Below are 16042 nucleotides of genomic sequence, written 5' to 3' on the forward strand. Positions count from 1 at the left end.
CGTTTTTGGAAAGGCCTTTGCTGCTGGCCTCAATATATATATATATATATATATATATATATATATATATATATATATATATATATATATATATATATATATATATATATTTGATAGTTCTTTTCAGAAAAGTTGATTGTTCGTTATAATATGATTATTTATCATTCAAATTGATGTTTTCACTAATTAATATCATAACCACCTGTAGCCGATTGTATAAATATGGATAACTCTTATCCAGCGGATAAATTTTGGTTATCTTCAATTTTATTATAAGATAACCAAAAGTTATCCGCTGGATAAGAGTTAACCAGATTTATACAATTGGCTACCGTAGTTTAACTATTACTTAAACGTCGTAACCCTTATAGAAGCAACATTCCTAACTCAGTAACGATGATAATTGGTCAGAATGTTTATCTTAATAATATCTAAGTTCGACTCTGCGTCACTTGTGTCAAAACAAGGTCAACAGGTAAAAAAAAAACAATATGTTACCACGGTAGGAGCCACGTATTTGACTCAATCTTGATTTCTATTTTTACCCTCATCACCAACATCAATAACATAATGAGCATCACCGTCGCCAGTTTTAGCATCAACACAACCGATGTTAAAATCACCACCTGTAAACATCAACGTCGCCACCACCATCATCAGCATCACAACAATATTTATGAGCCAATACCAGTTTCATAAAAATCACCACTTACAACATCTGAATCACCAGTGGCATCATTATCATTAATGCCGAAATCAGCATCCCCAGCACCGACATCAGCTTCACCAAAACCGAAAAGCAACACGACCCGGTATAGCAGCATAAACACCACCAGCATCAGCACCACGAGATCAGCAGCACTAACAACGGTATTATTATCACCAACTCCGACTTCAGCCTAACCACCACTGACATCGCCACCATCGGCATCACCATAACGGCCACTGGCCCCTACATCACCACGACTGTTATTATCATCCGGGCCAACGATATCTATTTCATCATATCCGATATTGGCATCACCAACACTCAAATCAGCATCATCACAACCGACATCATCATCTCTACCGCCGACATTAAAGGGATCTTTTCACGCTTTGGTAAATTGACAAAATTGAAAAAAGTTGTTTCAGATTCGTAAGTTTTCGTTTTAGTTATGATATTTGTGAGGAAACAGTAATACTGAACATTAACCATGCTCTTATATAGCCATTATATGCATCTTTTGACGATTTTAAAACCTAAAAATTATAAAGCGTTGCAACGCGAAACGATTGAATAATTTGGAGAGTTCTGTTTTTGTCGTTAAATTTTGTGAAACTACGAAGATTGCTTATATAAGGTATAAAATACGTCATTAATGTGTACTCGGCGGAATAGCTCAGTAGGCTAAAGCGTTTTTACTTCAGGACTCTGGCAGGACTCCAGGGTTCACTGGTTCGAAACCTGCTCCGGGCAATGTTCTTTTCCTTTTTTTAATTTTTTTCTTGATTTTTTACTGGAGCTTTTACGATCCAATGTTTACATTTATCAATATAAAGCATTTAATGAATAAGTTAAAAAATGCCAAAATCTGTGAAAAGGCCCCTTTAACAGCAGCATAACAGACATCAGAAACACTACCGTTTCAATCAGCATCACTTACACCGACTTTAGAAACATTGCCAGAACTTTAGCAGAACCTCGAATCACCACTGTAATAAGCAGCACCACAATCGATATAAACATTTTCCTTACCTGCGCACGCAGGTTTTTTAAAAACGTGTTTAACAACATACCGCGCAATTAACATTCAAAGTTTATCGATTGATAATTATTGATTTCTGGGCTAAATATAACTAATAGTAAAGTTTAGACGAATGTAGACGACGTCGAACGGGCAGCTAGTACCCTCAATTTAAGCACTTCACATTGAGGTGAATCAAAATGAAAGTTTATGTATATTTTATTTATTGCATTTTAATTAAATGTGTTTTTTCCAACTTTGTTTTTCTTTGTAGCACGAAATAAAAATATTTTAATAACTTTTAAATAATGATATACTCTTATAAGTATGATAAAAATCATAATATAACAATATTTTTTTTATACGTCCGTATTCTTTTCACAACAATTTTGATATGTAAAATCACTGCCATGTCGAGAAAATTTCCCGCCGGTAGGCTCGAATTAAACAAGACTAATTTGGGATTTTTTTCGGAAAGAAGCGTTGCTTTTTACAAAGATGCAAACAGATTGGTAAGCGTGAAAATATGTTACCAGGTATCTCGTATTTAGTAATTAAGCGGATACTCAAATTTCACTGGCAACACTCCAGATCGATACATTGTTTGTTTTCCGATTTGACAGCACCAGAGCGTTAATATTCGGCCTAAACCAATAGGTTTGATTTTCATCATATTGGAAGCATCTAAAAGTAGTTAAATGAAAGAGAAATATTTTTATTTTCGCCCACAGTGTCATTTTGTTCACTGTGACCCGGTATATATCGATACAATCGTAACACTTCGTCCATCTCCGGATTCTCCGTAAAGAGTAGACTCGTACCTAACTACCAGCCATCTTGGCTTTGATACACCCAACGCGTGATCCGCCTGCGTTATAAGAACGCATAAAAATAGTGATGCAATACATAGAGGGTAAACGCATTATTACCATTCCAAATCATTTTCTTATTATTTTTTTATGCAAAAACAAGCAATTGAATTATATATAATTACATAATAAATGATAAGTTGACTTTTACGGCAAACGTAATATTGCATTGTATTGTTTACATTTCAGAGTTAAAAGGGATTTCAAGTCTGATCTAGAATATGCGACGAGCAAGCTGAAGATAGAGTTTTAGCGACTACCAATTGAAAGCCATAAAGAGTCTTTATGATTTGAAAGATACGATCGCAGTTCTTCTAACTGGCTCAGGAAAAAGCATTATTTTTCAGGTAGTAAGATGTTTTCGCGATCTTTACCACGATTGTTATTTTGTGTTGAATGACAATAAGCAATTTGCTAATTCCAAACCTAGCGATTATTCATAAATATATCTGACTGTTTATTATTCATAGATTTCTGAGTAACTATGGACACATTCCTAGTTTAAAGAACGAAAAAAGTTGAATTTTCTGATTGCATTTTCCAGTTCATTCAAAAACCGCGTTATAAAATAAATTAAATATGGATTGCTGGAATAACGACAGAACAACATCATATTTGTAATGTGTCTTGTTTTTACAGGGGTTCAGATTTCTGCAAAGCGTTCAACAGACTTGGAGACCTGACATGTTTGTTTCCCAAAATACCTCACTTGGCACTTACAGCGACAGCAACACCAAATGCTATAGAAAACCTTATTGAAAGCCTCCAATTCAAGAACACGATTGGGAAAAATAAGAAAGAATGCCAAATATTCACAAATATGAAAAGTATGATATGATAATGCATGAAGTGCTGCCTGAATTAAAAGACCAACATATTGAGTTTATAGTCACCATAAATTATGTACTGTGATAATTTGGAATCTCTAGGCTATTGCTTTCAACTACTTTGCTATGAACTAGAAAAACATGCATATTGTCCTGAATCCAGTACACAACCAGAAGATTGAATTGTAGCACAATTTCTCAAAAACTACAAGGACAGAATGAAAGCTCACATTATTTCTGAGCTTAGAAAGAAAAATCCAAAAGTTTGTTAAGTGCTTGAAACAGTTGCCTTAGTTATGGGTCTAAACGCGCCTTCGATTGCAAAAGTTATTGATATGCAACCACCTACAACACTTGAAAAGTGCATGCAATAAATCGGTAAGCAGGTTGCAACGGTAAACCTTCAAGTGCCTTGACTGTGTTATTATAACAACGGTGACATTTTGAAAAACCGGAAAGGAATGGACATTGAAATGTTCTCATACATTCAAAACAATTCCACATGCTTGCGCTTACATTTGGTTAATCATTTTGGCTACAGTAACAGAATTGTCTTGTTTTCAGGGAACCAAAATAGTTGTTGTAGTAATTGTATGGCTGGTTAAATGACTGAGAGATGCCAATTAGAACCATTTTCACTCTGAACCATGAAAGAATTTATTCACAACTATGTTAAAAGTACTTGTTTGTTTTTATTCACTTTTACATACATTATATAAACATGCAATTTAAAGAATATAATAAGAACAGGGACTGTACAAACAGGTATGTATAGGTCCCTGCTAGAATTGGGCAACATCTTTCAATCAAGTACATGCTATGTTTTATCCTTAAACATGACACAGTTGCTTGACCTTTCACATTTGATCAATCCAAAATTAATTAACTTGAAATTAAAATAAGAAATACCAGATGTTTCCTGGTCACGTTTTGTGAAATTAGTCTAAAAAAGATGTATTTTAATGCGAAAGACAATGTCATGTTTAGTGGAGTATTTAAAAACTATAAAAATTTTGACGGATTTCAGCTAATCGCATTTTAATGTTGTTTTTTTTGCAATCAGGTCAATATCAAGGTGTTTATAGTGTATTCTTAATGTTTATGTTGGGTACTAATCAGTTCTGATTATGATGACTTCCTTAATGCATACATATGTGTTACACTATGTGTAGTCCAACTAATTTAGGTAAAAAGTGGACAATGTTATTCAATTTTGCAACTATTAATATCTCTCCTTCTTTATCCATTGCAAGAAAATAAATGCCTGGTAAAAACATGACATTTATATTTAATATCTTTGCAATTTTATATTGCATATTATTTAAGAAATGCTATTATCACACTATATGTATATTGAAAATCGTTACAATAACAATAAACAGCTCTATGCAACTGGATTTGCTTGTTTTACTCATAAATGTAGCACTATATTTTGACATTTTTCTGATAATATTTTTAATATATACTGGTATGTGCTTATAGAATGATTAAATATAATATACAAATTAATATCTCTTAAAGTAAAACAGTTTTAAGGTGCTTTCTTTCTGTATTATTTAAGTTTTAATTACCATACTTTTTGGGCTTAAATGAACATAACCATCAAAGCGCAATGTCTGTCTATATTGTTCCAATGAAGCAATAAATGCAAACGGTAAATATAAATGTTACTTATTCACAATTATCACAGAAATCATTACTAACAAAAATATACACCGGCAATTGTGTGTACGATTAAATACAGGACTTACATCATCAAGAAACTCATAAATGTTGAAATGATAATCACTTTGTGTTAAAAACTTCAATGATTAAAATTTCCAGTATCCGAGATCATACTTAGATTTAAATGTTTCAACAGTACATAATAAAATATGTTTTTTTTTACAAAGGAACACACGTTAATGGTTATCCCATAAACGTAATTAATACCTTTAAATTTTGTGAGTTCCTGGGCTGGTTTTCTAGAATCTTCTAACATAAATCTAAAACTAAATTTGACTTAGATGGACATTTTATATCAATTTACTGTGCCAAATTCAACAATTTATGCTCTCAAAATGAAAAATTTACTTCAATGCATAGAATATTATTTACAGTTGCACAAACAATGCCAGAATCATGTACATTGATATGAAAAGAATTGGTGATTTTCTTAGATAAAATTGTTAATTACATATTCAGAATGTATTATTGTAATATTCATTCGTTTTTTAGTACCAAAGCGCGTTTCTCTTACTTTATTATTTATAGTAATTGCATATTTTATCATTTTGACTGCATTTATAAACTGTTTCATTTTTTGAGTATTTACAAAATCAAATTTAACAATTAGTTTTGATGTAAAATCAGTTTTTATATCCAAGTGTCTATTTCACTTTTAAATTATAACAGCATATTATACATTATTGAAAAGATTATTCCAAGCTTGATGTCATATTCCAACTTTGCATTGTGTATTAAATTGAACATTGTATTGAACTGTATGGGAAGCTATATTGATTAAGTAATGTATCTATCTATCTATCTATCTATCTATCTATCTATCTATCTATCTATCTATCTATCTATCTATCTATCTATCTATCTATCTATCTATCTATCTATCTATCTATCTATCTATCTATCTATATATCTATCTATCTATCTATCTATCTATCTATCTATCTATCTATCTATCTATCTATCTATCTATCTATCTATCTATCTATCTATCTATCTATCTATCTATCTATCTATCTATCTATCTATCTATCTATCTATCTATCTATCTATCTATCTATCTATCTATCTATCTATCTATCTATATATACTGTCTAACTCCCCTTTCGGGTATTATCGACAGGTGTGTTGTATTAAACAAAATGCATTATTTCTACCACAAGAATACCATATAAGGCCTATTGCTACTAATTAGGTACTGTATAAATTTTATTCACTATTATTTATATTAAATTCAAGTTTTTAAGGCTTCATCTCCATTCCTTAGATACTGATGGGCAGCAAACAGCATAAAACCAGAACAGACTGTGAGTTACTCGCAAGCTGTTCTGGTTTTATGTTGTTTTCACATAGCAATTTCCACTTTAGCTCTGATTGGGAAAGGGTTAACGTACTGATTTCCTAGTAAAGTGTATTTGTGATGATAAAAAATATACTAGAAGATTATTAATGCTGGAAAATGCTGAAAAAATACATTCTTTCTGTTAAAAGTGTGTCTTGTCTCCATTTTTAAGTGTATTGAACGCACACTAAATGCAGAAAAATACAATGCAATTACTGTTGCATAAAATGTGCATTAAATGCACTTTTTCTTTTAATTATAGGCTTAAGTGAATTAAAATCACCTTTAAATAACATTTTATTCCCTCGGATTGAATGATCGGGGGCATATTGTTTTTGGCCTGTCTGTCTGTTGTGTGTGTCTGTCGAAAACCTTAACCTTGGTCATAACTTTTGCAATATTGAAGATAGCAACTTGATGTTTGGCATGCATGTGTATGTCATGGAGCTGCAACTTTTGAGTGGTAAAAAGTCAAGGTCATCCTTCAAAGTCAAAGGTAAAATACACTATATGATATCATTCGTATGAATCATGTGTTCTGCTTGAAAAAAAAAATCTGCAACTTCTGTTTTGTTGTTTGAAAATTACCCATAAAATTCATTTGAAAGCTCAAGAGATAAATAAAAGCATGCTACACCCTACACCTTTTAACATGACTTGATGGTAATTAGTTCCCAATTCTATATGGCCAAGGGCAAATTTGCAGATTTGACAAGTCTGAACTGGGATCCCAGAGGCAGAGTCTTTCCTTATACTTGTATTTAATTTAATTTAAGATCTGATTAAAATTTTGCTCTTTAGCAAATTTTAGTTGGTCACAGTATTCAACTGAAGTTTTTTCACTTTGTAGTTATTATATTTTTATAATTTTAATATCAGATAACATCTCTCTTCAAAAGTTTAACATGATAATAGATTGCTTGGTGAATTCAGAAACAAGATCAATCCATCATAACATAAAATAATAAAAATATGTAATAGTAAAAATGGCAGTTAAAAAAACAATAGATTATCTGCCTTAAATCTGAGATGATATGGTGATGTATTGGAATTTCTCTTCTAGATAATGTGTCCCATAATTGTATAATTGTATAGTCACATCATGAGTGGTGTCATTATACAATTTAAAGCCTATAATTTACTAAAATTTACTATAATTAAGTGACAGTATAACTGATTTGGTTGTATGCATATCCAGATATATCATGTTTTGTGCTGAGGACAGTGGCAAACAAGAGCACCGCATAGCGGATGCCAATGCTCGGCTGCGGGTGAAGTTTTGAATAAATGAAAGCTTTTCAGAAGAATATTAGAGGTCACAGTGACCCTGACCTTTGACCTAGTGACCCAAAAATGGGTGTGGCATGTAGAACTCATCAAGGTGCAGCTTCATATGAAGTTTCAATGTTGTAGGTGGAAGCACTGAGATTTTAGAGCAAATGTTAAGGTTTAAGCAAGCCGGACAACGAGCTGTACATACACAGTGTGTTAAGGCTTGATAAGCATTATAATTCAAATAAATTATATGTTTGTTATATTTTAAATTTAAGTTTAATGTATGAAATTTTCTATGAAGCATACTCTTATTTCTTATTATTGTTATTTAAAGTAATAAAAATATTACTTATATCTTTTGTTCTTTTCTTACATTTGTACAGATTCAGCATTAATAACACATTGTTTTTGTACTAGTCTTGTGAGACCTATATTAATTAAGAAATCCTGCTCAGTGCTGGAAAATCAAAAATCTGCTTTACCAACCAACATAATTATATATTTAAAGAAAAAGTGTAAATAAAGTAAAGTAAATAATAACTGTCAAACATGATTGTGTTACCTTGCCACTTACCTATATTGAAAGGCTTTTATTACTTTAGTTTTTTGCCAAATTTGTTTTTATTGAGTCACCGTTAGATTATATTGATACAGGGAAACACCTACATGTAAGTCACCTTTTAAATTAAAAATGTAAATCACTTTTAAAAAGTTAATGTTACATTACTTCAAATTGCAATCAATTTAAACTAAAATTTACAAGAGGGTGATATTAATTTTGTAAAGAACTAAGAAATGACTGTTTATTTAAAATGCAGTTGTCGTTATTTTACAAATATTTATTGGTTTATTTATTCTATTATTCTCTAATATTTTTTTATGTAATACTCTCACAACCAAGTTGAACAATACTAATGTAGTCTATTCAGGTAAATGGACTTGTTACATGCTTTGAGTTTTATTCTGGGGTTCTTATAGATTCTGTCTGGATTTTCCAATAAACAATATAGGACAGGGGGCTGATTAATTTGTTATTAGAAACCCAAATGTCATAACAAAATCAGTAATTTAAATACCCTCTGTAAATTTTTTCTTAGAGTTTAGAAAATATAATATATTTATATTAAAATAAGCTGTTTTCTTCCATAGTATTGCTTTTACATTGCATGGGCGGCTATCTTAAAAAGTTTATGAATAGTTCACAAAATATTGCATTAATAATTTTACTTAGATAATTTCTAAATACCTTCAAAACTAAATAAGTAACTCGGTGCAACATTTATTAACTCAAAGATTTAAAGGAAAAACTAAATGAACAATAGCAACTATTTTTTCTAAGTTAACTCATATTATTTTACACTTGTTCACATTTTAATTCTCGGATCAGTGCAAATATCACATGTCAATTTAACGTACTACATGTAATAAGAATGCATTTGTATCAAAAGAAAGTACATGTAATAAAGTGTGTTTTTTATTTTCATTTGTGCTGCTACAAAATCTTTGACAAATTTTGTTCTGAGGAGTACTCAGTAATATGAAAATGTTATGTCATTGTAGCTAAATGTACATGTACGCTATTTTTATATTAAATTTGATTAAACAATATCATAGTAGGGGTTTCGGTTGTATTATTGGATAAACCAACTTTTTGACACTCCACTAATATTGAGCTGTTTTTTCAATGGGCAATATTTGGTTCCAAAGAAGTCCTGTAAAAATAACCTAAATTCTTTGCTTTTTTTCATAAGAATAATTGAGATGCACTGAATTACAGTACCTTAACTAATTTACTTCCAGGTTAAACCAATCTGGTTGGACAGGGACATTAAATTTCAACTCTTGTGTCGTCCAGCTCGGCCATAGGGTTGTTTAAGAAGGTTACAAAACATAATTAATTGCCCACACAATTTTAAAATGTGTGTGTTTGATATTTTTGCTTTATGAAAATGTAATGAATACTTAAAAAAAAAACAAAGTTGAAACACATGATATATGTTAGTTTTACAACATACGATGACCACGGACTTGTACTTTTTACGAGACAATTAGAATACTTGAGATGGTTGAATGGCAAGTCTTGGAAATTGGCCATGAAAAGTTAATATGCATCTAGCTGTGTTGACAAAAAGTATAAACAATATTGGATAAATGCTTACCACAAACTTGCTCCAAGAAACTTGACTTCGAAGATGATTGTGTTTTATGTCTTAAGCACTATAGCTATGAAACACAAATCTGTATTGTTAGTTTCATAGAAATACTGCTGACGACAACTCGAACCATGGGTAGAAGTTAAAAAAAAAAGTTATAGCTATTACAGGGTGCCGCTACTACAGAACTTAGATATCCAAATTTTCCTTGTTCCTCTCCAATTCCCAGGACAGAGCGTTCATAATTTTGGTCTTAAATCGAGGCAATCTATAGCCTAACTGCACTGCATACTTTATGTATCGCGTTCCTTAGTATTGGGCATGATTTGCACTTTGTTTTCTTTCAATTGACAACTGTCGATGGGCGCGGCCATTTTGCTTAAAAGAAGTCCGAAAACAAAATGGCGCCCACGTTATACCAGAGGCTTCCTTATGCAATAAAAAGCCGGTTGGATCCAGAGTGATATCGATATAGACTGTTTATTTTCCTCTAAATAGTTCATGATACAAAATATCAGAATATTTAAATGTAGTTTTCTTCCCTCTAGTTCCTCTGAATCAGCCTGTTAAAATATGTTTGCAGATTTATTTCGTATAGTGGTCACTGCTTCTGACTATGAAATGTCACCGGAATAATTTCAATGTATAAGTCATGGGATCTGGTTTTCTTAAACGAAGCTGAAAAATAACGCGCACTCAAATGACAAGTTAAAATAGTACTTATCCTTAAACACAACTGTTCTTTAAGTCGGCTAACATTGTTGCTTAAGGTTGTTGTTATCAAAGCTAATGGAACGAAAGAACTGGTTCAAAAACTATAAACCGTAATTATTCTAATGTGTTTGACACGCTAAATGTTAAGAAAACCCCGTTTTTAGCCAAAATTGTTATTTTTCGTGACTCGGGTTTTTACCCATAATTAAAGACCCTAAATTTTCGGGCAGTTTATTTTATAAGGCTATTTCTTGTGACACTTCGATCTTACAAAAAAGAATAAAGGTAATAAAACCTGGCAGATGAATGACTTAAGGCTATTGACCATACCTTTCGCGCTGTTGGGTAAATAATTGTGTATACCTGTAAAAGACAATGGTTCCACCCCACCCAACTGCTTAAAGTGAAACATATGTACAAATTATGTTTTCTAGAAGGCGTAGTATTATACAAGTACATGTTTTTATTCGTTAAAACAATTGACGGTAAAAAAAATGCCTACCCGTATCCGATCGTCAATTCAATAGTTTGGAGTGTCTCTAAATTTTCCAATACCTGTATTGTGTCTCTAAATTTTAGATGCCTGTATTTTGAGCTCACCTGAGCAAATCGTACTCATGTTGACTTTTTGTGATCACCTCTTGTCCATCGTGTGTCGCGTCGTCCGTCGTGTGGCATCAACATTTACTAGGCTACATTTACTAGTAGTGTTTAATCTTCATGCAACTTGGTCAGGACATGTGTCCCAATAATATGTTTGACGAGTTTGAAAGTGCTTCCGTTTGGTTGAAAAAACATTGCCGCCATGGGGAGGGGGGCGAGGCATTTTACCTTATATGGCTATAGTAAAACCTTGTTAACACTCTTGAAGTCACGTTTATTGTCCAATCTTCATGAAACGTAGTCAGAGTATTTGTTCTAATTAATATGCCCCTCTTCGAAGAAGAAGAGCTATATGGTTTTGCGGGATGTCGGTCAGTCTGTCTGTCGGTGGACCTTACGTCGGTAAACCAGTCTGAATGTCGGTAGACCAGTTCGTTTCCGATCTATAACTTGTCAACGAATTGGCCGATTGGCTTGATACTTCATATGTGCATTGGCATTGGACAGTAGATAACTTCTATAGACATTGGGGCCAGAAGGTCAAAGGTCAAAGTTGCTATCACACTAAGTGTGAAAATCGTTTCCGATCAATAATTTGTCAACCAATTGACTGATTGGCTTGATGCTTCACATGTGTATTAGCCTCAGACAGTAGAATACCCGTATTGAAATTTTGGTCACTAGGTAAATGGTCAAGGTTACTGATACACATTTATTATTCAATTGTTTCCGATCAATTACTCGTCAACTGATTCACCCATTTGCTTGATACTTCCCATGTGCATTTTCCGTGCACAGTAGATGACCCCTATTTAGATTGGGGTCACTAGGTAAAGGTCAAGGTCATTGTAATACACTAACTGTGAAATCGTTTCCCATCAATTACTGGTCAACTGATGCACCGATTGGCTCGACACTTCCCATGTGGACTGGCCTTATACAGTAGACGACCCCTATTAAAATTGGGGTCACTAGGTCAAAGGTCAAGGGCACTGTTACACACTCAGTGTGAAATCGTTTCCGATCAATAACTCGTCAACTGATTTGCCGATTGGCTTGATACTGCTATTGTGCATTGACCTCAGACAGTAGATGACCCCTATTGAAATTGGGGTCACTTGGTCAAAGGTCATGGTCACCCGCACAATAAGTGGAAAAAGCGTTTCTGATCAATAGCTCGTCAACTAATCGACCGATTGGCTAGATACTTCCCTTGCGCATTGGCCTTGGATATTAAATGACCCCTGTTGAAATGGGGGTTACTAGGTAAAAGGTCAACGTCACTGTCACAATAAGTGTGAAAATTGTTTCCGATCTATAAATCATCAACGAATTTACCGATTGGCTTGATACTTCACATGCGCATTGGCCTTAGACGGTAGATGACTCCTTTTAAAATTGTTGTCATAAGTTAAAAGCCCTGTTTGTGGGGGTTGGGCTGGGCATATATCTCTTACTGCGGAACACTTGTATATTGGATGAGTTTGAAAATGGATGCGGTCTGAAAACATGGTCGCCAGGGGGCGGGGTATTATTTCTTATATGGCCATATTAAAACATTGTTATCAATCTAGAAGTATCATTGTTTGTTCACTCTTCATAAAACTTGGTGAGAACATGTGTCAGAATGATGTCTTGGACAAGTTGGAAACTAATTACGGTTGGTTGAAAAACATGGCCACCAGGGGGCATTGCAGTTTTCCTCAGATAGGTAAAGTAGAACCTTGTTTACACGCTAGAATTCACATTTATTTTCCAATCGTCATGACACTACGTCAGAATATTTGTTGTAATTGTATCTTGGATGAGTTCGAAAATAGTTCCAGTCAGTTGAAAAAACATGGCCACACGGGGGCGGGTTATTTTTCCTATTATGTCTATAGTAAAACCTTGTTAACACTCTATGAGTAGCATTTATAGTCCAATCTTCATAAAACTTGGTCAGAACATGATGATGAGGATGATGATGATGTTGTTGTTGATGATGATGATGATGCCGACGACGACGATGATGAGGATGGTGATGATGATGATGTTGTTGCTGTTTATATTGATGATGAGGATGATCATGATCATGACACGTGTTGATTGATGCCTTCTTAAATAGCCATTTGATGATATTGTTACAGCTTAGCTCCCTGAAATTGGCCCCAATCTTCGTCTTCATGTGAGATGGACACCTTTGATAATAAAGATAAATTGTGGTTGCGATATATTTTACGATTTGATAACACAACAAAACCTAATGCTGAACAAGAGAAATATAAATACATCCCAGATACTCATCAATTCATTTATTCTTGAAATCAAACCAGATCGTTACAGAATATGTTGTTTCTGTTATAAGATCGACTTCAATCTCTAGTGACGAGTTGAATCTAGTGACATTTTGATTAAGTATATGGACACTTAACACGCGAAACATTTTGCTGCGGAGGTCAAATGTTTAAAATGGAACACTAGGCTAATTTATAGAGACAAAGCTCACTTTTATTAAAGATAAGAACGAGATAATTCGTTACCATACCTTTAACAAGAACCAATGCGATCTATACGATCGATATCTTTCGCGATTTTATTGGTTGTTTTAACGACAAATGCCCTGGTAGGACACGAGTCATATATAGCCCGGATGACCATCAACTTTAATTTTAAAGATCGCATATATTTTTAATGAAAATTAACCTACGAGAGAGATAAAAAAAACGGAAATTATTGTCAATGTAGGGCGGGTATTAAAACATGTTACGTGTTTTGTTTTATGATAACATAGTTCCTTATTCGTTTTAAGATGGAATATGTAACCAGTTCCTTATTCAAATCGAATAAGAAACGGGCATTATCTTACTTAACAAACAAATTAATATGAATAAATAGACGCATATATCAAGGAATATTACTATATTACTAGGAATATTTATATGTAAATGTAGGTTGGGAATAAACAAATATATATATTTATTGCAGTAAATTTCTTCTTAGTTCTCTTTCGTAATGATAACTAAAGAACATCTAAAATTCACACAGATGGTCGACTTTGAGGTATGATACGTACTTAAATATATATGTGGAGATATAACAGACCGTAAAGATTGCTTTCTAAATCACATGATAGTAATTAATATTCGCTAAGGAAACATGGCCCTATAAATCAACTATAGTTTCGTTTTCGTATAGGTGGTAAATAATAGAAGTTTACTTAGATAATACCTAAATACAATTAAGTGTAACCTGTGTTGGAGGTGTTATATCATAAAACTGTACCGTTATCAGCATTTCCCAATCGTAACAACATACATTAAAATAACATATAAATTAGCATTAAGGTACCATAAACATATAAACGAAATGACAGTTTAAATTTATTAAAATATAAAACGTAAGAACGTTACAGTAAATGAGCTTTGTGGTCACCTTATGGGGTGTAGGCACGTTTCCCCTGTACCCCCCCCCCCCCCCCCCCCCCCCCCCCCCCCCCCCCTCGGTTTACCGCGCCTTGATAATTAGCTCATGAGTTATGTCACATTAAACCGTTTAACCTGGCTGTTTTACCAGTAGTTTGTTCATGTTGTCTTTCCGATAGGTTCAGTGGATGGTTCACGCGCATCTCACCTAGGCATCCCAGGTTTCCGCGTTCCCGGAACCATATGAGTTTAGCTTATGGTCAACAAACCTGAGATGTGAGGTTTCCCTCGAGCATTCCGGATAATCACACATAACAAGACCACACCAAAATTAAAACATATTTCAGTAATAAACACGTAATTTGAAGTTGAAGCTATAATTTAAGTTTCATCCCAACTTTCGTGAAAAAAATAGTAAGGAGTGAAGGGACTTATAGTAAGGAGTGAAGGGACTTATAGTAAGGAGTGAAGGGACTTATAGTAAGGAGTGAAGGGACTTACTCCAGTTCCTTACATTATCCAGCCTCAGTCGCGTAAGAACCTCGTCAACTTCAAAATATGCATACCATTTTCTTCACTTTTCTTAATACATGGTGGACAAATTCATTTAGGATTACTGAAAGCAATTTGGGGTGAAAAATGGTTTCTAACTGGTTTAAGTTCATTAAATACCACACATGTATTGAAGAAATTATAATGAAACTAATAGTAATCGAACATGCAAATTGTTCTCCAAATTTAGCTTATTTTCTGTAAAACATGTTGCCATAACTGTTCTCCTTGTAGAATATACATTCGGATACTCCAGCAACTTCACGTTGTTACGATGCATTACACATTGTAAGTTTATTATGTAAGTATAAAGTATAAAATACAATGAAAACAAGAACACCGCATAACGGGTGCCACGCTCGGCTACGGGTGCAGTTTTGAATAAATAAAAGCTTATCAGAATTCTTATTTTAGAGGTCACAGTGACCTTGACTTTTGACCTAGTGACCCCAAAATGGGTATGCCGTGTAGAACTCATCAAGGTGCATTTACATATGAAGTTTCAAAGTTGTAGGTGGAAGCACTTTGACTTTAGAGCCAATGTTAAGGTTTAAGCACGACGCGGACGTCAGACGGCGGACGACGGACGGCGGACGACACGACGAGCTGGCTATGACAATACCTCGGGTTTTCTCCGAAAACGCCGAGCTAAAAATGACAAAATCCTTAAATCAAAGTTGTATTTATATTTAGAATATGTCTTGGAAACATTAATGTACATATTGGATACTTAACCATCTAGACATATACAACCCTGTTCGAACTGAAATAATGAAGAAGCAAAACACCATAATGTCACTTTTTAAAGTATATACACGTAACATGCAAGTATAATTCAGTATCATGTAGTAATA

The 16042-nt window shown here is 33.4% G+C and overlaps 1 long non-coding RNA gene across 1 annotated transcript; it reads left to right on the plus strand.

Annotated features, from left to right (window-relative positions):
* The first annotated feature begins 770 nt into the window (after window positions 1-770).
* LOC127838448 (uncharacterized) lies at window positions 771-4815 on the plus strand. The gene is made up of 2 exons (XR_008029813.1): window positions 771-2943; window positions 3236-4815. It is a non-coding gene; the product is annotated as an uncharacterized LOC127838448 (long non-coding RNA).
* The last annotated feature ends 11227 nt before the right edge of the window (window positions 4816-16042 follow it).

This window comes from Dreissena polymorpha, chromosome 7 (genome assembly GCF_020536995.1).
Source record: "Dreissena polymorpha isolate Duluth1 chromosome 7, UMN_Dpol_1.0, whole genome shotgun sequence".
NCBI classification, from domain to species: Eukaryota; Metazoa; Mollusca; class Bivalvia; order Myida; family Dreissenidae; genus Dreissena; species Dreissena polymorpha.